Consider the following 25,141-nt stretch of genomic DNA (forward strand, 5'->3'; position numbering starts at 1 on the left):
ATAGTGTATTTAAAAGATTTAAAAATATCCAGCTTAGGGTCTAAAACTCTTGGTGACTAATACAAAAAATTTTTACCATAGTTTATATATTTAGAATGGATCTTTGTGATCAATAGCTTTAAGAGTGCTAAGTTTGCACAGGAGCTCATTTCCAGCTCTGGCCGGATAACTGGCCATGTTTTACTCCAGCAGGGCATTGAAGTAGAGTTGCCTGATTTAGGTCTAGGATGGATTCCTTTACTGTCTAAAGCTTCACAATCTTGCGTCACACCATTCTCTACAGAGAAACAAGCTAACAGGTCCCCATTATATCCGATTTAACCATTTTGACCAGTATACAGTAGCTTCAGAATAGCAATGAATCTTGGAGGGCTTCCGAGCTGAGATAGAATCCACCACAAGCCATCCCGACTCACTGTATCAAAAGCTTTGGTGAGATCGGTAAAGTCAGCATACAAATTAGCTACCTGTATTTTTCCTGCATTTGAGGCAAGACAAATATCATGTCAGATGTACCTCTCCTTGCTTGAAATCTGCACATCTTAACTAAAACATTGCCTAGTAATAGTTTACATATAAGCACTACATATTTAAATATATAAATATATTTACATATATATGTGATATTTATTGAGAGGTTTATAATTAAAAAGACTAATATTGTTGGCATTAAGTTAATAATTACTATTTCCAGTTTTGAAAAGTCTAGTATAAATCCTAAGTAAAGAACAGTAACTCTAACAAAAGAATATATTTTTAAAGGTACTTCAGTATCAACACTTTTGTTGTTTTTTTTTAATTTTCAAGGATCACTATCACTAAAAAAAAAAAGAAAAAAACTTGCAAAGCTTCTCTTATAGAGGAATAGAAACGTGATGAGCTTTGCTTCTTTGAAAAAGGGAAAAAAATTATTTAGAAACCCATCACTCTTCATTAGTTATTAGTCAATGGTAAAGTCCATTATATCCAAATATCAATTACCAGTATTGTAAAAAGTTTTACATTTAAGATATTCCTTAAGATTTGAAGGTCTTCTGCAGGACAACATGATCGAATCGGGCAGGGTTTGAACACAGACCATCTAGACCTCTACATGTCTAGAACACATATCACATGACCAGGCAACATCTTTAAAAAAAGTTTCCAGATAAAAGTTTTTTTTCGGGACAATGACATATCGGTAGGTGATTCCTTTACAATAAAAATGTTATAAAGTTTTGGCTTTTTAGCAACAAAAGTGGCTAAATTTTTATTTTATTAAAAATTCCTATACATGCCTTTCTAAAAAGGATAAAACATATATATTTGAAAAGATATTTATATAGTTTATACAACAAGACATTTATAGTACCAAAAACATTCAAAAGTATCATTATTTAATTAGTTTAAAAAAAAATCTTTACAAAATTAACTTTTATACATCTAAAGGCAAACAAATGCTTAAATTATGTAAATATCAAAATGATTTATTATGATAAAAATTATTATGAGTATTGTACTCAAAGGAAAAAAAAAAGTCCAACTTCAAAGGAAAAAAGTACATTTAATTTTTTTAGCAAAATAGTTGAAACGCAGAACTTGTTACAATATACTGATAAATCACACTTCATTGAAATACACGAGACAGCAAAAATTTTTATTTTAACATACACACATTTAAGGAACACTCCTTGTAACCATGTATTTTGCAAAGTTTCGGCTGTCAGAAAGTGTTGAATAGTGTCAGATACTTTTAAATGTTCTCAGATCCAAAAAAAGAATTTATGTTGGTTTGCAAACTTTATGTATTACAATGGTGCTGAATCTTGTTTGCTCTAGGGGCCACATGTGTGCAATATGTGTGTCACAGGTCACACAAAATTGTGGTGTTCAATGAATTAAGTCTTTTCTGCTTCATTCTGCATAGCGAGAATTTCAAGTGACCAGTTAAGACCTGTCACTCGCTGAATATGGCCTATGGATTATAGTTTGAATATCACTGATACATTTGATTCCACACTGAATGATTCAAAACATTACCATCAAGTCCCTAACATATTCAGTAGACAATTGTACTGGCCTGGTTGTTATTTAGCATTAAAAAAGTCTGGTTCTGTTTGTTTTTCTTAGATATAAAGTTTAAGACCACAACTGGAGGACAGGGAAGATGATGGCGGTCATTGTTCAAACTTGGCACCATCCTCACAACAGTCTTCATTAGTTTCTATTTCTTTTGAAAAAATGTATTATCCTTTTGCAGGAGCATATTGCTGATTTATCTTGGCTAAGGATTGACCTGAAGATATAAATTAAACTTTGAAAAAATAAAACACATTACAACAAATTATACTTTAGATTTGAAATTACTTCACTTAATAAATAATTATTAAATGTAGAAATTCATTTAATCCAAACTCTTTACTATTTTTCTTACCTAAGTTAAAGCAGAGGTCTTTATTTTCAAAGTTAGTCTCCTGTACACTATTTGACAGCTTATTGTTATCTAGGTAAGTTGGAATAGCTCAAAGAGTTACATTTTAGTTTTTATTATAGAGCCATAAAACCCTGGCTTCAGATCTGAAAATTATAAATATTGATTAGATCAACAAATTATTTATTTTTTAATTTTCTAATTTCTAACACACAAAAACAGTCATAAATCAGATCTAGATAATGCTGTAATGAAGGAAATCAACATTTAAAGCTAAAATGTAAAAACAGTGTACCGGTAACAAATCAGATCAATCAGTCTATGTGCAGACTAATATTGTAATGAAAGAAACCAGCAGTTAAAGCTCAATCAAAATATAATCAAAAATATTTATACAAGTAAGTAAATAATAACATGTTTTCTAAATATCTGAAATCTCAGAGTTACAAAAGTTAAGTTCCCCTTTTAGACCTTGCTATCTATAAGGCAGATGATGTTAAGGTCATCTGTTTCTTTGGCCAATGGTTTACAAGCAGTGTGTCATGTGGCCAGCACAACGACCAACTGCCTTAACTTTCTCAAATAAAAGTCAGGTACCCATTAGAGTTGGGTGGATTCAAGAACGCCCTAAAAATCCTGAAATTCAAAATCCCAGTTTTAAAACCCAGGACCCCAGGTTCAGAAGCCAAGTGCTTAACCACTCCGCCACTGTGCCCCCTAATAAAATCTCAGACATGCCTAACTAGAATATGGAATACTCAAGATCAGAAATAATTTAATTATAAATTAAAACTGTAGATGAAAACCTGCCAAAATTGTCCTCTTATTAAGTTTTTATAGATGCTTGAATATAGAACAGATCTAGATCAAAGATCTGTGGGCTGTAAACTTTTTTTTTACATACTGCCTTCTTTTATTTTATTTTTAAGTGGTAATGGATATTATTTTTAATAAGCACACCAATACCTATAAAATGTCGAAAACTAGTCCAAGAAGTGTGGCTTAGATGTTGAGCCAAGGGAAACTGTTTTCAATAAAAGGTGAAGGACGAAGGCGTTTAACTGGGTCTGAACCAGAAAGATTCAGGGAGGAGGGGCTCATTAACAATGGCTAGCTACCACCTAGGAGAAGAAAAACTCTTTTAATTCAAACCTCTGCAGCCTTGTAGCTATTCCAAAACATGAAAAAGCTGCCTGGCCATGTGGTATGTGTGCTGGATTGCCATTGGGTGGCCTCGATGGTCCAGGATTCATACGTGTCCACTGCCATCCCCGTCATCTTGCAAGAGGTTTCGCCCATTTATTTCAACTCTGAAGGAACATCTGAAACATGTAAAACAAAGGCTTTAGGAATCAACCATGAAAAAAAATATCAGTGGATGATGACATCATCCCAACCATTGCTAATGCCCAGGTAGAAGCTTCACACCATGACAAATGAAGGGGGAAGTATAATTTAAATACATATAATTCTAGACCTATGATTAGTGAAGAAACAGTTTATTGCAGATCCAAACTAGTCTTGATCTAAGAATCTATAATTAAGTTCATCCATTGAAGTTCGATGATGACTTTTGTCATCCAGGGGGCTGAGGGCTTTGCACTGGGGTTTTGAGCCTCCAGATGTGGCTGGTGAGACCTTGGATGGCTGCCTGGTCGTGCGGTTTGCGCGCTGGACTGTCATTCCAATTTATCGATGGTCCAGGGTTCAAACCCTGCCCACTCCCATCCCCCGTCGTCCTGTGGGAGGTTTGGAATCTTCAACTCTGAAGGAACACCCAAAACATGTAAAACATTTTACAAACATGTGAGCCCGGAAAGTTTGGCTGCACACTGGGGAGGTTATTCCAGCTGGAGCTAGTGTCATTGGCCTTTGATTTTTTTTCTCTGACGCTATTCTTCTCCCAGCGAAGTTCTAGTGCCCCCTGCAATATGTGCGCCAGTTTTATGTGCTTCTGTCTCCCTGGTGCCTGAGTCAAGGCTGAATGCTTTCAGAGAAGCTTTGAGGGTGTCACTGAAGTGTTTTCTTTGTCAACCTTGTGAGGGCTTTCCTTCCCTTAATTGGCTATACAGGAGTCGTTAAGGGATGCTGCAGTCGTCTACTGCGCAGATGTGGCCTTCTCATCACAGCTGGGACTGCATCGGGATTGTGTGCATTCTTTGCAGGCCCGCTCTTTGAAGGACTTCAGTATCTGGTATCTTTTCTTGCCATTTAACATTCAGTATTTTTCTGAGATGGGTCATGTGGAAGTATATATATATATACTGTCCAGGTCTTTTAGGCATAGAGAACTGTCGGGAGGATGACAGCTCAATAAATCCCTAGCTTTGTGTATGTGGAGATACCCGTCTATTCCAAACATTTTAGACATTCTGAAATAGGATGCACTAGCATTGGCGATACATAGTTACTAATGATCTTTTGCAGATAATTTAATTTTCAGAACAGGCATTTTGGGCACAGTTGTCGGCAAATAGCAGATCCCTGATTACTGCTGATTTTTTTTTTACTTTGCTTTGAGACGCTTCGGGTTGTATAGGCCACCATCAAATCTATATGTTATATTTATCCCGCTTGTATCTCTATTTGTGAATGCATCTGTCAGCATAGCAGAAAACATAATGCTGAACAGTGTGGGTGCTAGAAAACAACTTTGTTTTACCCCATATGATACTTAAAAGGGTTTTCCACTTTCCTGAACACAAGCCTTCATGCCATGAAGGCATGAATAATTAAGTAAATCTATATAGATCTACATCTTATCTAGACTCTATATAAAATCTATAGATAGAGGCACATTTCATATAAATTCCATATATATATGCTAGAACTAATTCATACAAGAAGTGCTTTTTCTTGCCTAATGACTATAACAGTGCCATTGATTAGAGAATGGAATGGGTTGCCTGAATCAGCCAGGAAAACCAAAGAGTTAGCAGAGTTTAAATTTAAGTCAATAATAATATTAACATGTATGACTGTCAGACCTGTCACTATGACTAGATTCTCTAGATTGTAGTAATTGTACAAATGAAATGTGTAGGTTTTGAAGGTTTTTGAAGATGCCACTGAATGTAAAAAATGATCATTTATGATGTCAATAATGAGTCATTGAGACAATTGAGTGAATCATGATTGCATGAATGAATGATGAAGGGCAGTGTCCAATGATTTTGAATTTTAGAACTATTCAACTAGACATAGATTCTAGATCTAGAATTCTAGATCTAGTCCTAGATCTAGATCTATTTCTAGAGAGTCATTAGACTGCTTAAATGCCGGCTTACGTCTTAAGAAGTTAAGTCTTAAGTTATGCTTATTAAATTCATTTTTTTTTATATCTACACTAGATCTATATTCTTATATAATAAATCCAAATTGGTTAATATATAGGTAATTTCCTCCGCTTTTAGCAGCGGAGTCTAGACTAAAATCACTATATATTTGAAAAAAAAAATTTAACTTACCTGCTATGTCACTATGTGTTGGTGTTGATATTCTATAGCCAGACAATCGCACAAGGTGCATTCAATGTTTCGATAAACAATCACCGGGCAAACGGAAGCTGTCCAGGTTAGCAGTAACTGAATAAGCACCAAGAACACTTACTAAACACGAGCTTCGATGCTAATTTGTTAATTAGCTAAATCTAAACGGGGTAAATACGCAGTGGCAGTGGTTATCAAACTGTTATATAGATCTAGTAACTTCGTAGACCAAAAAAAAAATGTTTTCCCCATAATAGTCAGAAGTTTTCCGTCAGAAAGTCTTATCTTATCTTATATAATACAGACGTTACTTCAAAAAAGAAGATGATTACGTCCTACGCGTCATGCATTTAGTCATGCATATTAACCAATGACTTAAATTCTGCCAAGTCACTGGTTTTCCTGGCTAACTCAGGCAACCCATTCCATGCTCTAATAGCACTAGGGAAGAAGGAGTATTTGTACAAATTTGTCCTAGCATATGGGACGAGGAATGTGCCTTTATCTTTGTGTCTTTCAGAGTATTTTATTAAATTTTGTTTTTGTATTTGAAGATTATGGTTCAGTGTTTTATGTATGATTGCTACTTTACTTTTGCGCCTTCTGTCCTGAAGGCTTTCTAAATTTAGTGATTTTACTAAAGGTGTTACTCTAGTCAAATGTGAATATTCGTTTGTTATGAATCTCACTGCTCTATTTTGTCATTCTCATGTATGAACATGTGAGAGGAGAGGGCTGTAAATGTAGGCACAATTAATTAATTAAGCTATTGTCATAAGTGCGACCATTCTCTTGGGTAGAATTTCGTATACCTATAGAAATCAAACTTTTCCGGCTTCAAACTTGTATTAAAAGGCTAATATTAATTTAATAGATGATAGGCTATATATATATATATATATATATATATATATATATATATATATATATATATATATATATATATATATATATATATATATATATATATATAATCACGTTAGGCTTTATTGGTGAAGAGAATAATCGAGTAACGTTATTTTATATTAATCCCATTTAGCCTCTTTTATTTGACATGCATATTTTGTTAAAAAGTTTAAATTGAATTAAAGGTGAGGGTATAGGCCTATAGTGCGCGGGTCTTGCATTTTCGTAAACACGTCATAATTAAATATAAATAGGCCTATATGGTCTACAAGGGTGGCTGCCTTGTCATGCGTTATGCGCGCTGGACTGTCGTTAGGACTTGTCGATGGTCCCGGGTTGATACCCTGCCCGCTGCCAACCCCGTCGTCCTGCGGGAGGTTTGGATTAGGTAGTAAATCAACATTTTCTTTAACTCTGAAGCAACATCAGGAACATTTTTTTTTTAAAATTACAAACAATCTCATCTGCATACCCACTATATAATTTTATAGAAATGATGTCACCTACGTACATTAACACATTTTAACAGCGTACATCAATTTATGGACGAAGTCTACAATTTTACAATGCTACAACTTAGGAGCTATAGGGCCTATAATGTAACCTACATTGTAGTCCAACTTATGGGAGTAGCATACGAATATTCGATGTTAGGATATAATTTAAGGAAGTATAGCCTACATATATACAATGTTAGGCCCTCACCTCAAGGAGGTAGCCGACAAAGATAGGGCTACATTATTAGGCCTACAATTTACGGAGGTAGCCAACAAAAAATAGGGCTACAATGTTTAGCCCACAACTTACGGAGGTAGCCCACAAAGATAGGGCTACAATGTTACCGTTCAAATTTTCTCACCCAATATGCCCATATTAGCCTATATAGCCTACTTAATGCGGCGACCCCCAACCGTAAAAATCATAAGCCTAAGTAGCTGTGCTTTTGATAATGTTCTAAAACAGTTCACTTGATGTAAATATTTGATATGCGTTGCCATGTTTTAGGTTTCAACATGAAACAATTGTCATTGTAGTCTTGAAATAAATAGTTCTGATTATGATTAAATTATAAATAAATAAAATTGCATCTTTGTGACATGCATTTTTTTTTTACTATTCTATTTCTTATTCGGTAGACGCGGTGGCTGAGCGGTAAGGCAGTAATCCTGTGTTTGAATCCCTTTGAAGACTAGGATTTTTAACTCGGGAATCTTTGGGCGCCTCTAAGTCCACCCAGCTCTAATGTGTAGGGCCCACCTGATATTAGTTGGGGAAAGTAAATGCGGTTGGTCGTTGTGCTAGCCACATGACACCCTCGTTAACCGTGGGCCACAGAAACAGATATCCTGTACTGTGTGGACCCTACAGTCCGCAACGGAAACTTTTACTTTTTAACTTATTTCGTATTCACCATTTTTGTGGTGCAGACTTATGTGATTATTTTTTTTAAGCATGACGTAGCATTTGCAGTATTAGAATCTATATTTTCAATGGTCTTTGACGACCCCTGGCGAATCGTGCATCGACCCCCAAGGGGGTCGTGACCCACAGGTTGAGTGTCACAGTCTCGGTTGATATTGCCTGCTATATGTTCACCTCGGGTCAACAAGGTGAAAGACACGTGAAACCTCTGATATAGAAAGAAGTAAGAATGACTAAATTAACTTTTAGTCAGTAGTAACCTTAAGTCAGTTGAGTAGGGCAGTCACTTGAAAACAGTAGTAACTTTTAGTCAGTTGAGTCGTTTATGGGACTTGAGACAGTACACGTATTTTGATAGTTATTTTCTGTACTTACAGCAGAGTTATTTTCTGTACTTAGAGCTGGATACATATTATTGAAGTTAATTGTTACCCGCTGTGATGCGGACGTGATTTGATAGTAAAGTATATATATACACCTGCTCTTGAGGACTTAGTATATTGGATATATTTGGTACCGCTGTTACGCGGACGTAACTATATTTCTATGCATTTGATCATTTTTGTAACTACTATGAAGTGCAGCATATTGTCATTGAATAAACGTTATGTCTTGTCTGCTACAATTCGGATTCTAGTCAATCCACGGAACTATACCATTTGTGTTTGTTACGTGTCAAGTGTGACTCCAGGCAGCACGAACCCAGCATTCTACAGCATTCGCGACACATTGATTGTGATACACGTTTCTACATCTTAGTGACTAGCCTTATGTGTAATACTAATACCACGTCAAAAGGCCAGTTACATTGAGAACCTCGGCTCTAGATGGAAAACAAAAAGTATGTTGGCGCTGCCCTTTGTCACTTTTTAGTGGGCTTGGGGGGGGGGTTGGGGGAACACTGCTTTTGAGTTGTAAAGAGCTTTCTCCTGGCGACGGTAGAACAAGTTAAAATAAGCCCAAAGTAGGAGGAGACACTGGCCGATAATGTGAAGAGCAAACGAGGCTGCATATTAATTTTTATATGGGGGTGGGGGTGGGGGATAATCGTTTTGACTGTTGCAACGCAATAAATACTAAGACTAAGACTGCTTCATTGATCAACATGGAAATTTGGACTCTTTTCTCATATAAAGACAACACAACAGAAACATACACATAAATAAATAGAACAGACACAACATAAAGAGTTCATTCAGCGATTACACTTAGGCACTTTGGTCCTTTTCATGTTTCCTGATCAACGACTGGCGTTGATATAGTCTGACCGAGTAAGGTACGGACGAGTTTTTGTACCGCTCTGTTCTTGTCATGATTGACAGTAGTAGCCCACTTCGCAACCACTTCTGATGGAGCGGGTGGCTTCCAAGATTTTTCCGATTTTTCTTAGACATTTCTGTTCATGAAGCTCATTCAAATATAGCCATGTAGGCGGGGTAGAAATGGGCATGGCGGCTATGTTGAAATGTTTTCTTGAAAAGAATGTTTTGAATTGATTTTGTTGCTGGTCCAATTTAGAAGATGAAAGGACGTCTCTTAATTTTCTGTTTTTAAATTTAAGATTTTTATTTACACTCTTTGTTCTTTTTTTTTTAATTCACAAATATGTCCCCCCCCTCCCCACCCAATCTTTATATTTATTATTTATATTTATTTTATATTTATTAATTATTAATTTTCAGATAAACTATCAATAGATATCGCTAATAATATAATATCGAATCTATATTTCTAAAACATAACAAAACATTGACTATTCTTTAAAAAGTAAAATAAGATGATTTTTAACAGATAGCCTACTTAAGGAACTGCAGTCCATATAATGTGAAATATGGATAGCTGCCTGCCAGTGCCTGGTCTTATGGTATGCGCCTCGGACTGTCGTTACGATGGTTCGTGTTTGAACCCTTCCGCCGCACAGTAAATTTGACTATGGTGTAATTATTTCTGAAAAAAAAAATCCGAAACTCGAAAGACAAAAAAGAAATTACAGTTTCTCCTATTGTTGTGTTTTGGACTTTGATTATATACCAGTAGGCTACAATACAAAAAAAAAGTAATCGGATGGACTCTCTAAAATGAACACACAATGAACATTAAAAGCAGACCTAATTGATTTGTTAAAATGTTACTTACACGTTGATAGCAAAATCACTGAACCCAGAAAGGTCTTCATTTTCCAAATCATTTTGTTGAGTCTACTGCTCTTATAGTCCTAAATGCGAAATAGGCTTGTAGACTTTCTTTCACGATATAAAGCTTGATATTTTCCAATACAGTAGAGTGCCTTTACGAAAGTTTTATTGCAATTTTCTGCCACAAACTGATATTAAATTAGAAACTAGACAGTTTGTAGTTGCGTCCTTTTAAAAAGAAAAAAGGAATGTCCCAAAAGAAAACAAAATAGAATCGTCAATTTCACACATTAAAATTCACGTAAGCTGCTTCCGAGATTCTTTTGTTTTGGTAATCCTATGTAAATCAGATTAAAGAACCTATTTCGAATGCAAGTTCCGTGAGTGCCCTCCTTTTTGTCACTGCTTTTTTTTTGTCACCTGCCTGGCGCACGTTGAACAGTGCGAGTAGACCTAATGAAATCACAAATTGGTCGTCATTTAATGCAGTGAATCCCTGTCTCTCCCCCCCCTCTCTCTCTCTCTCTCTCTCTTTATATATATATATATATATATATATAGAGAGAGAGAGAGAGAGAGAGAGAGATAGATAGATAGATAGATAGATAGCATGAGGCCTCGAAATGATAAGGCCCAATGTTTGTCTTCCTAGAAGTGAACAAAATCTGCTGTTCAACCAGTAACTGGCGTTCAACTAGTAACTCTGACGTTTAACCAGTAACTGGCGTTCAACTAGTAACTCTGACGTTTAACCAGTAACTGGCGCTCAACTAGTAACTCTGACGTTTAACCAGTAACTGGCGTTCAACTAGTAACTCTGACGTTTAACCAGTAACTGGCTTTCAACTAGTAACTCTGACGTTTAACCAGTAACTGGCGTTCAACTAGTAACTCTGACGTTTAACCAGTAACTGGCGTTCAACTAGTAACTCTGACGTTTAACCAGTAACTGGCGTTCAACTAGTAACTCTGACGTTCAACCAGTAACTGGCGTTCAACTAGTAACTCTGACGTTCAACCTGTAACTGGCGTTCAACTAGTAACTCTGACGTTCAACCAGTAACTGGCGTTCAACTAGTAACTCTGACGTTCAACCAGTAACTGGCGTTCAACTAGTAGGCCTAACTCTGACGTTTAACCAGTAACTGGCGTTCAACTAGTAACTCTGACGTTTAACCGGTAACTGGCGTTCAACTAGTAACTCTGACGTTTAACCAGTAACTGGCGTTCAACTAGTAACTCTGACGTTTAACCAGTAACTGGCGTTCAACTAGTAACTCTGACGTTTAACCAGTAACTGGCGCTCAACTAGTAACTCTGACGTTTAACCAGTAACTGGCGTTCAACTAGTAACTCTGACGTTTAACCAGTAACTGGCTTTCAACTAGTAACTCTGACGTTTAACCAGTAACTGGCGTTCAACTAGTAACTCTGACGTTTAACCAGTAACTGGCGTTCAACTAGTAACTCTGACGTTTAACCAGTAACTGGCGTTCAACTAGTAACTCTGACGTTCAACCAGTAACTGGCGTTCAACTAGTAACTCTGACGTTCAACCTGTAACTGGCGTTCAACTAGTAACTCTGACGTTCAACCAGTAACTGGCGTTCAACTAGTAACTCTGACGTTTAACCAGTAACTGGCTTTCAACTAGTAACTCTGACGTTTAACCAGTAACTGGCGTTCAACTAGTAACTCTGACGTTTAACCAGTAACTGGCGTTCAACTAGTAACTCTGACGTTTAACCAGTAACTGGCGTTCAACTAGTAACTCTGACGTTCAACCAGTAACTGGCGTTCAACTAGTAACTCTGACGTTCAACCTGTAACTGGCGTTCAACTAGTAACTCTGACGTTCAACCAGTAACTGGCGTTCAACTAGTAACTCTGACGTTCAACCAGTAACTGGCGTTCAACTAGTAGGCCTAACTCTGACGTTTAACCAGTAACTGGCGTTCAACTAGTAACTCTGACGTTTAACCGGTAACTGGCGTTCAACTAGTAACTCTGACGTTTAACCAGTAACTGGCGTTCAACTAGTAACTCTGACGTTTAACCAGTAACTGGCGTTCAACTAGTAACTCTGACGTTTAACCAGTAACTGGCGCTCAACTAGTAACTCTGACGTTCAACCAGTAACTGGCGTTCAACTAGTAACTCTGACGTTCAACCTGTAACTGGCGTTCAACTAGTAACTCTGACGTTCAACCAGTAACTGGCGTTCAACTAGTAACTCTGACGTTCAACCAGTAACTGGCGTTCAACTAGTAGGCCTAACTCTGACGTTTAACCAGTAACTGGCGTTCAACTAGTAACTCTGACGTTTAACCGGTAACTGGCGTTCAACTAGTAACTCTGACGTTTAACCAGTAACACTCCACTCATCAAACAACGTTTACCTACACGATTTGTGTTCTGTCCAATTTGTTGACGTTTTTAATTCAATTTAAAATTGTCCTATCTAATGAATTCTAAAGTAATTATTACTTATATGGTTATCTTTCTCTTGTTAAAGGCTGACTCAGTCCTTATGCTCTCAGCGAGAGCATCAAAGATTATGTGATGATATATATACAAGAGAAATTAGCAGCATTACTGTAACACTTCACTGTCTCTCGTGTTGCAATGTTTTGTAGTTTTCTCTAATAAAAAGCCCTTTGTGGTCATTATCCTCGTCACCCCCTGGCAATCAAATCATTAAATAAGAACAATCTTGTATAAACTTTGTCACATGTAAATTATGAGAGAGTCTGGTGTGAATGTACACTTTGGTTTCTTATTGTTATAATGTTTTTTGTTTGGTGTAATGCACAAATTGTAAGACAAATTTCCATACGGACAATTATTATTATGTTAGAAATGAACGAGTAGTCATTCTCTGGCGCTGCCAGGGTCGAGTTTCGCTAAAGAGAAACAAAATTCATCGTAGTCCCTTTAACAGTTTCCACTGAGGAATTTTCTGGTGATGTGGCAGGTCTGCAGCAGTACCGCCCTCTGACAGGCAACGAAGATGTTCCTAGGAATGTTAAGGGCCTTGAAGGTGTCTGTGAGGTCAGTTGTTATTATCCCCTCGGTTGATATAACAATGGGGTATATTGTTATTTTGGACAAATTCCATAGACGCTTAATCTCCAAGCCTAGGTTCCCATATTTTCTTTGTTTTTCTATCTCAGTTTTTCTTAAATTATGAGACAGTGGTACGGCGATATCGACAATGGTAGCGGTTTTTTCTTTTTTATCGATGAACAGCAGATCCGGGCGATTGAAATCTACCGTTTTGTCGGTCAGAATAGGCCTATCCCAGTACAGCAGATGATCAGTAGACTCGAGAACCTCTTGCGGAGAGTATTTATAATAAGGGGGAGTGTCCTTACCGATCAATTTGTACGTCAAAGCCAAGTGTTGGTGTATTAACTTTGCAACTTGGTTATGCCGACCTAGGTAGGCTGATTCTGATAGGGCTGGACATCCTGCCATAATGTGTTCAATCGACTCGCCCACATTTCCACATTTTCGGCATTTGTCGACAACATTGAGTTTCAGGATATGCTTCTCGTAATTTTGTGTCCTGATTACTCTGTCCTGTATTGCTGTAACAAAGCCTTCTGTTTCAGGGTAGAGATGACCTGCTTTGAGCCATGTTAAGGAAGCAGCCTTGTCGATGTTGTCCCCATGTAATGAAGCCGGAAATTTTCCGTGGAGTGTTTTTTCTTCCCATTGGCGAATCTCATGCCCTACGTCGTCCAAACCGATATTGACATCAACATTGTGTAGGTTCAGAGGGGTTGCATCGGAGTCGTATTTCCGTAGGAAGGAAACTAATTTGTTGCTGGAGGCGAGCAGTTTTGATCGTATTTTTAAAACTTGCTTCTTACACAATTTGAAGATGTTCTGCAATCCACGACCCCCATCCTTCCTGGGCAGGTATAACCTTATGGTGGAGGACTTGGGGTGTAGGCATCGAAACTTGGTTAGTAATTTTCTAGTGAGTCTGTCAATGTCATGTAGGTCGGTGTCAGTCCATTTGATCACACCGAACGTGTAAAGGAGCACAGGGACGGCCCAGCTGTTTATTGCAGTGATGAGATTACTGCCAGACAGTTTGGTGTTGAGGATTTTATTAACTCTTTGCCTATATTTGCCAAATATTATTATTATTATTATTAAAAGAGCGAGTATTCATTCTCTGGCGAAACCAGGGTCGAGTTTCGATAAAGGGGAAACAAAATTCATCGTAGTCCGTTTATCAGTTTCCACCGAGGAATTTTCTGGTGATGTGGCAGGTCTGCAGAAGTACCGCCCTCTGACAGGCATCGAGAATGTTATTATTATTATGTTAGAAATGAACGAGTAGTCATTCTCTGGCGCTGCCAGGGTCGAGTTTCGCTAAAGAGAAACAAAATTCATCGTAGTCCCTTTAACAGTTTCCACTGAGGAATTTTCTGGTGATGTGGCAGGTCTGCAGCAGTACCGCCCTCTGCCAATAGATCGTAGACAGGTAAGGACTGTGGTTCTGCACAAAGTAAACTAATTGACCTCGATTTGGAATAAGCTTCTTGCTACAAGATATATTTCAGTCTTTTCCATTTTTTACGAATTTTCGTTTACACTACAGCCCTGTCTCATTATAGTCCTGCAGGAGTGTTAAGCATGCTCTCTATCATTTCGTATTAGTTCAATGGAGACAACTGTGTATCATCCTATTGTCTCTCTATTCGTGAGTTATTAAGTCATAAATCGTTTTCTTCCGGCTGGATGTTTCCTGTCCCCTGTGGCGTAGCTAGAATGGGATGAGAAGGAGCGGGAAGAATTTGAAAATCCCCCGGGCCTCACTTGAGGGGGCCCCCAAAGGAGTGTTTTTTTTTTACATTAAAAATTAAATATTACGCAAAATGCAGGGCCCCCCAAAGAGGTCAAGCCCCCCGGAACCCCAAACAATGGAAAATTCCTAGCTACACCTCTGACTGTCCCGATTTAATGCATTGATATTTGTTATTATGTCATTCACACTAAATTTTTGTTGATTTTCAACGCGTCCACCTTGTTAAATGTTGCCTTATTTATAGATAGATTGTTTCGTTGGCCTAAAGCTCTCGGGTTATCTTTTTAAGGCGCTTTCACCAGTTTGGCCGGTGCATATCCGGGTTTTCGTCAGTGAGTCTTCCAAGGGCTTTTCACTCCAAGAACTGAACAATTATAGGCCTACACTTTTGAAACTAAAATATGCATATTAATTATTGTTTAAAGGGAAAGTGAGATTAAATTTATAAGAACTGTTTCTTTCTTCTAAAATATAACATGCTTTTAGATATAATCATTCATAAGTGGATCTTAAAGCTTTTGAAAAATTGTAGGGGGCTTCCACAAAATCTTGCCCTGGGGCCTCCACGTACTTAAATCCGGCCCTGGCTCCACCCGGTGCAGACAAAGACTTAATTCGATCTGGGGTCTATGTAGGCCTAAGTTATTTTTTCGTCCTCCGTGCATGCCTTTGGAAGGGGCTTTTCTTTGGGACTCTAATTTCTCTCCAGCGGCCTGCTTTCATCTAAGCTAGTGAAGGCGAACATCATCATGGCACCCGATAGGCCTTTACAGCGCTTCAGCTCCCCTAAGCATGCAGTCACCCTTAGGGTTACGTCTAAAGGAGGGCAGAAAGAAGGCAGAATAAATATATATATATAAATTGAAATGGTATTGATGAAACATGACTATCATTGGCTGTAAAAATAAAATTTTATAGCTCTTAACTCTTTCTCTCCGTAATTATTGTTCTCGTTCCGATAGTAGGACTATTATTCGTTTCCCTCATTTGTAGTTCACTATCCTGCTATGATTAAACTTCAATATTTGTTTTATGTCATCAGAGGATGTTATATTTGTTATTGAATTAAAGGAGCTGGCATGCTCTTTTTACACAACACAAATTAAAGTTTATAAATCAAAACATCAATTTAGTTTAATGGGAGTCAAATCAACGTTGGCAGCATCCATTTGGAGAGAAAGAGTTAAAAAGTATCATAGTTATCGGTCGATGCGACTTTTTATGTTGCACTTGTATAGCATAATCGTTGCACCATGGTTGAACACTTTCTTTAGATTGTGTCAGAGTTAAGACGCCTCAGTCGAGTACCGGTACTGTTGATCCACAGCAAGACAGTGCGACACAGTAGGGAGTCCAGAGTGAAGTTAGTACGGGCATGACTTCCGTGACCCCTACATCGAAAGGTGTCGGTCCGGGACAGTCGAGACAGAGTCCAGTTCAAGTTGAGTACAACGGTAAAGGGTTAATTGTACAGTATTTGGATGTAATATATTACATTCGTTAGAGCATAAAGCTATAGTATTAAAGTAGTCCCTTATTTGGAAATGGACCTCATTCACTTATCGTAAACAAACAACATTTAGCCTCTCTATCTCTTCTAGACAAATTACGCAATCCATAAAGGCTGTCACGTGATACTTTTTTTTTTCATTGTTTTATCAATATTATCACGTGGCTAAATGTTGTTTGTTTACGATTGGTGAATGAGGTCCAATGGAGTTGTCAAGTTCTTGAATTGTTTATGTCGGGTTAAGCACGTGTGTTAAGCAAACGTGATGTCAAGTGATGGTTCAAACAAACACCATAGAGACTTTTCTAGCTTTAGTTTTCCCACGCGTTACTAAAAAAAATATAGTGCTAGATCGGGGACTACACAAGCCAACAGTTTTTGATTGAAAGAATAATATGCAATGCAGTGGCGTAGCAAGCGTGGGTCCGGGTTGAAGAACACGTTTGTGGGCCTCCACACAGAAATAAAAGTGTGTGACAAAGAAATCGAGTAGTCTGTATGTATGGGCACATTGAACAAAAGACATTCTAATACCGTACTAGTAATGCAACAATTTTGTAAGTAATTATTTTAAAGCCATGTATCTACTTTAGTTATGACTTCGTGCAAGTAATAATGTCTTTAAAACTAAAAAATTGTAGACCTTCTTAACGTATCAATCGACTAAAAATGTTTTCAATTAACAAGAACAAGTTTTCGGCTGTTACGTCCGCCCCCCCCCCCATTCTACAAGTTTAATAACAATGTCCATTTCTTCTATTCCAAAGATTAAGGATGAGTTCAGTGTTTCACATGACTACGCAAATTCAGTTGCGACCTACATGTTTCTCCGCATCTCGTGCAGACAAAGCCGTTGTCCGCCGGCGGTCTATTTAAGCTTTCTTTCCGTCTTCTACGCATCTCTTCAATAAGGGCTTTCTTTTGGGTCTCACATATGAGTCCCGCAACCTTTGTGGGAGCTCTCGAAATGGCGCCTGAGTTGATCTTTATAGTGCTCAAGTCACCTCTTTTACGCAATCTTCCATTACAATCACCAAAGAAGATTCGGTACTCGGGGTGATTCGAGACACACTGCAAGGCATCCAGCCTGCACTGTCTATTTATAGTGGAATATGGAGTGCACAGACCAAAACCCTTTCTTTATGTCAAGTGTCGACCACAGTGGCACAGTAGTCTGAGATAGCTGTAGACATCAAAAGGCTGTAGGCTTTATTTTGGAGTTTCTATCTCCTAGACTGGCTGCCGACCTAGAGCCCAGTCCGCCCCTCGACCGCAAATCTAATCTATTCTCTTCATCGCCTTTGGCATGCGGTCGTCTGCGTTGCAATGGTTTTCACAAGGAAGAAAAAAATTGTTTACAAATCTCCCAACCAGACCTATTATTTATTTATATTATATTAGACACGACTCCATCAGTGTTAATGAGTGGCTGACAGGTCAGATGTGCCACAGTGTGGACTATATGCAAACCCTGGCCTATATTGCTGATCTAATGAGTCATTGGACTTTGTTGATAGTTTCAAAGCATCTCAGTTGTTAATGTCTGAATGTTGACTGTACAGCACGACGAACAACATTTTGTCTTTATTTACATCCTAACAGCTAAGCTTTAAAACAAATAAATAAATGCTAAGCTATAAACTGAATGTATAAATGCTAAGCTATAAACTGCTTGACTATCTAAGTGAGGAGAGCTTAAATTGAAATCACTAGGTATTTTTAATGGACTTGATTTGCTTGCATAGAGCCTAAAGGAAGAACTCACAGATTTCCTCCACCCCCCCCCCTTTATGTTTACAAAAGATATTGACCCAGAATGCACTGTGCTTGCTATAGGAGCATGGAAGTTGTGCTAATCAATAGCAATAATAATACCGGCAATAATAAACAGCATGACTACTGTCCAGAGATGAAGGCTTCAATTCAGCTTTTATCACCAAATTTTGAAAAGCATGAACTAAAAATGTAAGTCATTCAGTGTTGCCAGACATAAGCACTGTAATGAACATCTTCTCAATCACTTGTTCCATAAGTTTGATGGATCACTGGGTCAACAAAGATGCTGCCCATCAAAGCTTTTCTGCTTTACTCTTAGTGATAAATCTGATGGCTCAAAACCAAGGACTTTACCAACAAAATAAAACTCTTCATCTAATGAGGTTTGTATGGTCTCTGCTTTTCGATAGCCATGTTGCTTCCCTAAAAATGCAAAATATTAAAAATTTCTTTAGAAAATGTTATGTTCTCTTGTTTTCACTATTTTTGTCTAACATATGCAATTAAAAGTAGCCTATAGCATAACTGACACGACCAGAGCGACAAACATCCAACGGGACTGTGGGGTTGGAGGTGGCTAGGGTTCGAACCTTGACCATCGAGGCGACAGTTTAAAGAGAATACCCCATGACCAAGCAGACAACCAATACGAACAATCTCTGGCATTTCTTCCGTCCCTTTGACTATCGACGTAGGGTTTGACATTTCACTTCACCCAAATCCACTTCCCCGGATGTTCTTAGCAGGATGTCAAGGCCGTTCACAAAGTCCTGCCAACTTTTCTTTGGACGACCCGTTCTTTGTGCTCCCTTCAGTGTACCTTGAAGGATGACTTTTGACAGCCAACTACAATTGGATGGCTGCCTGGTCGTGCGGTTTGCGTGCTGGACTGTCGTTCGGATTTATCGACGGTCGAGGGTTCAAACTCTGCCCGCTATCATCCCCCGTCGTCCTGCGGGAGGTTTGGACTAGGAAGTAAACTATCTTCAACTCTGAAGGAACATCCGAAACATGTAAAACATTTTACAAACAACAAACAATTGAACCGAACTTGCTCAGCTTTCGTCTATTCACAGTATTGAGAAGTGCATCCTTTTTGCCAGCCAGACTAGTTAAAAAAAACAAACTCATTTACTCTCAAAAGTTTGAATTCTTCTTTCGGCCTCAGCGTTCAGTGTCCAACTTTCACCACCATATGGGAGAACATAGATTTATATGTAACAATATATTACTGACCGGAGATGTCCAAACTACTAGTCATATCCAGCTCGTGACGTCATATCCAGCTCGTGACGTCATATCCAGCTCGTGACGTCATATCTGGCTCGTGACGTGGTGCTATTCATCCTCTTGAAACGAATGTTACAATGTGTGTTGAAGACTCAATAAATTTTGTTGCTCATCCGGCCCATGACATGTTAGAAATTTACATGACCTTCAAAAACTGGGCGTCACTTGTTACAACTAATCCGTCTTTAGCAACAGTCGTTTTTATTTTGAGAGGAAGAAGGTTTACCATTTAAAAAAAAAAAACAGCACCGGTATCAATAACATTTTTAAAAAGGATTTTTAGTTAAAAATATTTTCTGAATTTAGAACAAATTTAAAGATGGCCAAATCTTGACTACACTGTTTTCTGTATTAGTTTTTACTACTTTTAGGACGCGTAGAATGTAATCATCTTTTTTGAAGTAACGTCTGTATTTTATTTTATAGCTGTTGTGTAGATTTGCTTATATAAAAATGAGGTGTATTAACACAAGTGGAATCAAACGTTAAATGATAAAGGAAAACATATACTGGCCTTTAATTAGTATTGTACATTCATGTCGTACACATATTTTGTTTCATTAAATGTTGCGTAACATCATGTTTTGTCATTAAATTTTAAACTTTTTTTCCTCTGCAGTCCCTCTTTTATTGTTGTAATTCTAAAAAAAGAAATTTAATGTCCAAAGACATTAGCAGACCAATGCACTAAGCCAAGAACTTGGAAAATGTAATAGGTCTTCAGGTAGCCACGTGTCACTAGTCTACTGGAAAGACATGCTTCAATTAAGAATCAAATATACAACTTTGTGTAATATTTCAATATTTTCTTTATTTTATATACTAAGTGTTTCAACAAAAGTCTAACAGTAGGCTTTCTAAATAAATTTGTTTTAGAAGTATCACATGTTCCTCCAGTAATCAATATTATAATGTCCTAGCACATATAACAAAGCATCTGCAAGCCACAGGGGAGGGAAGTGGGCAGTGATGACAGTGCAAAGTCTATAGTAGTCAGGCAACTCTATATTAGGAAATTTTAGATTTCTTGAAGTAAAAAATAAAAAATCCTTTCCATACATGTCAACACAAGAGGCTTAAATTTCATTGAAAGTGTTGAACTAACAAACTAACATCTCTTCTTATATTATCCTTGCCGGTTCTGTGAAGTAGAATGTTCTGTGAAGTAGAAGTCTGTTATGTGAAGTAGAATGTTCTGTGAAGTAGAATGTTCTGTGAAGTAGAAGTCTGTTCTGTGAAGTAGAATGTTCTGTGAAGTAGAATGTTCTGTGAAGTAGAAGTCTGTTCTGTGAAGTAGAATGTTCTGTGAAGTAGAAGTCTGTTCTGTGAAGTAGAATGTTCTGTGAAGTAGAATGTTCTGTGAAGTAGAATGTTCTGTGAAGTAGAATGTTCTGTGAAGTAGAAGTCTGTTCTGTGAAGTAGAATGTTCTGTGAAGTAGAATGTTCTGTGAAGTAGAATGTTCTGTGAAGTAGAAGTCTGTTCTGTGAAGTAGAAGTCTGTTCTGTGAAGTAAAATGTTCTGTGAAGTAGAAGTCTGTTCTGTGAAGTAGAAGTCTGTTCTGTGAAGTAGAATGTTCTGTGAAGTAGAAGTCTGTTCTGTGAAGTAGAATGTTCAGTGAAGTAGAAGTCTGTTCTGTGAAGTAGAAGTCTGTTCTGTGAAGTAGAAGTCTGTTATGTGAAGTAGAATGTTCTGTGAAGTAGAAGTCTGTTCTGTGAAGTAGAAGTCTGTTCTGTGAAGTAGAATGTTCTGTGAAGTAGAAGTCTGTTCTGTGAAGTAGAAGTCTGTTCTGTGAAGTAGAATGTTCTGTGAAGTAGAAGTCTGTTCTGTGAAGTAGAAGTCTGTTCTGTGAAGTAGAATGTTCTGTGAAGTAGAATGTTCTGTGAAGTAGAAGTCTGTTCTGTGAAGTAGAAGTCTGTTCTGTGAAGTAGAATGTTCTGTGAAGTAGAATGTTCTGTGAAGTAGAATGTTCTGTGAAGTAGAATGTTCTGTGAAGTAGAAGTCTGTTCTGTGAAGTAGAATGTTCTGTGAAGTAGAATGTTCTGTGAAGTAGAATGTTCTGTGAAGTAGAATGTTCTGTGAAGTAGAATGTTCTGTGAAGTAGAAGTCTGTTCTGTGAAGTAGAAGTCTGTTCTGTGAAGTAGAATGTTCTGTGAAATAGAAGTCTGTTCTGTGAAGTAGAAGTCTGTTCTGTGAAGTAGAAGTCTGTTCTGTGAAGTAGAATGTTCTGTGAAGTAGAAGTCTGTTCTGTGAAGTAGAAGTCTGTTCTGTGAAGTAGAATGTTCTGTGAAGTAGAAGTCTGTTCTGTGAAGTAGAAGTCTGTTCTGTGAAGTAGAATGTTCTGTGAAGTAGAATGTTCTGTGAAGTAGAAGTCTGTTCTGTGAAGTAGAAGTCTGTTCTGTGAAGTAGAAGTCTGTTCTGTGAAGTAGAATGTTCTGTGAAGTAGAATGTTCTGTGAAGTAGAATGTTCTGTGAAGTAGAATGTTCTGTGAAGTAGAAGTCTGTTCTGTGAAGTAGAATGTTCTGTGAAGTAGAATGTTCTGTGAAGTAGAATGTTCTGTGAAGTAGAATGTTCTGTGAAGTAGAATGTTCTGTGAAGTAGAAGTCTGTTCTGTGAAGTAGAAGTCTGTTCTGTGAAGTAGAATGTTCTGTGAAATAGAAGTCTGTTCTGTGAAGTAGAAGTCTGTTCTGTGAAGTAGAAGTCTGTTCTGTGAAGTAGAAGTCTGTTCTGTGAAGTAGAAGTCTGTTCTGTGAAGTAGAAGTCTGTTCTGTGAAGTAGAAGTCTGTTCTGTAAAGTAGAAGTCTGTTCTGTGAAGTAGAAGTCTGTTCTGTGAAGTAGAAGTCTGTTCTGTGAAGTAGAAGTCTGTTCTGTGAAGTAGAAGTCTGTTCTGTGAAGTAGAAGTCTGTTCTGTGAAGTAGAAGTCTGTTCTGTGAAGTAGAAGTCTGTTCTGTGAAGTAGAATGTTCTGTGAAATAGAAGTCTGTTCTGTGAAGTAGAATGTTCTGTGAAGTAGAAGTCTGTTCTGTGAAGTAGAAGTCTGTTCTGTGAAGTAGAAGTCTGTTCTGTGAAGTAGAATGTTCAGTGAAGTAGAAGTCTGTTCTGTGAAGTAGAAGTCTGTTCTGTGAAGTAGAATGTTCTGTGAAGTAGAATGTTCTGTGAAGTAGAATGTTCTGTAAAGTAGAATGTTCTGTGAAGTAGAAGTCTGTTCTGTGAAGTAGAATGTTCTGTGAAGTAGAATGTTCTGTAAAGTAGAATGTTCTGTGAAGTAGAAGTCTGTTCTGTGAAGTAGAAGTCTGTTCTGTGAAGTAGAAGTCTGTTCTGTGAAGTAGAAGTCTGTTCTGTGAAGTAGAATGTTCTGTGAAGTAGAATGTTCTGTGAAGTAGAATGTTCTGTGAAGTAGAATGTTCTGTGAAGTAGAAGTCTGTTCTGTGAAGTAGAAGTCTGTTCTGTGAAGTAGAATGTTCTGTGAAGTAGAATGTTCTGTGAAGTAGAATGTTCTGTGAAGTAGAAGTCTGTTCTGTGAGGTAGAAGTCTGTTCTGTGAAGTAGAATGTTCTGTGAAGTAGAATGTTCTGTGAAGTAGAATGTTCTGTGAAGTAGAATGTTCTGTGAAGTAGAAGTCTGTTCTGTGAAGTAGAATGTTCTGTGAAGTAGAAGTCTGTTCTGTGAAGTAGAATGTTCTGTGAAGTAGAATGTTCTGTGAAATAGAAGTCTGTTCTGTGAAGTAGAATGTTCTGTGAAGTAGAATGTTCTGTGAAGTAGAATGTTCTGTGAAGTAGAATGTTCTGTGAAGTAGAATGTTCTGTGAAGTAGAAGTCTGTTCTGTGAAGTAGAAGTCTGTTCTGTGAAGTAGAATGTTCTGTGAAGTAGAAGTCTGTTCTGTGAAGTAGAAGTCTGTTCTGTGAAGTAGAATGTTCTGTGAAGTAGAATTTTCTGTGAAGTAGAATGTTCTGTGAAGTAGAAGTCTGTTCTGTGAAGTAGAATGTTCTGTGAAGTAGAAGTCTGTTATGTGAAGTAGAATGTTCTGTGAAGTAGAATGTTCTGTGAAGTAGAATGTTCTGTGAAGTAGAAGTCTGTTCTGTGAAGTAGAATGTTCTGTGAAGTAGAAGTCTGTTATGTGAAGTAGAATGTTCTGTGAAGTAGAATGTTCTGTGAAGTAGAAGTCTGTTATGTGAAGTAGAATGTTCTGTGAAGTAGAATGTTCTGTGAAGTAGAATGTTCTGTGAAGTAGAAGTCTGTTATGTGAAGTAGAAGTCTCTATTTGAACTATTCTGTTTAGTTCAGTAAATTTAGAATTTCACTTGTGAAAATTATATGCTGTATCGGTTTTCGTTCTTATGTTTACATGTGATTGTAACTCGTCCGTAAGAATGTGTTCACAAAATGTGTGTTGTCTAGTCATTCAGTGTATTAAAGCCATACTAAGCAGACATGTTTTTTCGACTCAGTTATCATTATGTTCATAACACTGAGGATTGAGAGCTGCCTTACAAAACAGAAAATGAATCTTTATCTAGAGAATTAATTGTACATTCATAGAAATATTACTGGAAACACACACACACACAAATGAAATGGTATCAATATCAAATTCTGTATTATTTTTTGTTATTTTTTTATTATTGGAAACACACACACACAAATGAAATGGTATCAATATCAAATTCTGTATTAAATTTTTCATCAATATCAATTTCTGTATTAAATTTTTCATCAATATCAAATTCTATATTAAATTTTTAAAATATTTAACATTTACAATTTAATTTCAATAGTGGAGGCCAGACATTGTAGGGAATTTGTATGACTATTGGGAGGACAACTATATGACTCCAAGATTTCCGATAGCATTATGGACCTATTGGACAGTGTCCGACTCGGAACTGGGCTAGGACTGCCTGAGCTCATACCATGTGTCCTTTCGGTCTGGTCTACTCAACTGCTTAGGTAGCTCTCGACCCTTATCGGAGCGTCCCAACTTCGAACCAATGTGCCGACAAACGGGTGTCGGCTAGGGATCGTACACTCGCGAGAGTGCACTGTTCATCATCCATGGTGCACTTGCCGCCGCGGACTTCGCAAAAAAGTCAGCCCTCTGATGACTGACCAGACCACAATGGGATGGAACCCACTGAATAAAACTATTTACATATCGCGTGTGAGTATAAATCAGACAAGTATCTTTGCCTGTTTTCAAAGTACACTATAGAATGTAAATAAATTATATATTTTGAAATTATTCATTTAGGATATAAGATATCTTATCTTATATATTACAGACACTACTTCCAAAAAGAAGATGATTACTTCCTACGTGTCATGCATTTTGTCATGCAATGACCTAAATTCTGCTTAGTCGCTGGTTTTTCTGGCTAGCTCAGGCAT

The 25,141-nt window shown here is 37.5% G+C and overlaps 1 protein-coding gene across 4 annotated transcripts in view; it reads right to left on the reverse strand.

The window, feature by feature from the left end:
• Positions 1–10,699, reverse strand: part of LOC106050554 (uncharacterized) — a 32,396-nt gene extending 21,697 nt beyond the window's left edge. Inside the window, exons 1-4 of one of the 4 annotated variants that reach the window (XM_056038163.1) lie at positions 5,878–6,138; positions 3,666–3,732; positions 2,414–2,556; positions 77–2,275 (exon numbers count right to left, since the gene is read on the reverse strand). The gene's annotated coding sequence lies outside the window, so the exon portion shown is untranslated. Of the gene's footprint in view, positions 1–76; positions 2,276–2,413; positions 2,557–3,562; positions 3,733–5,877; positions 6,139–10,362 lie in introns of those variants that run through there. The other 3 variants (XM_056038162.1, XM_056038164.1, XM_056038166.1) reach the window with 3 other exon arrangements.
• Between the last annotated feature and the right edge of the window lie 14,442 nt (positions 10,700–25,141).

The sequence above is a fragment of the Biomphalaria glabrata genome, chromosome 8 (assembly GCF_947242115.1).
Source record: "Biomphalaria glabrata chromosome 8, xgBioGlab47.1, whole genome shotgun sequence".
Lineage (NCBI taxonomy): Eukaryota > Metazoa > Mollusca > Gastropoda > Planorbidae > Biomphalaria > Biomphalaria glabrata.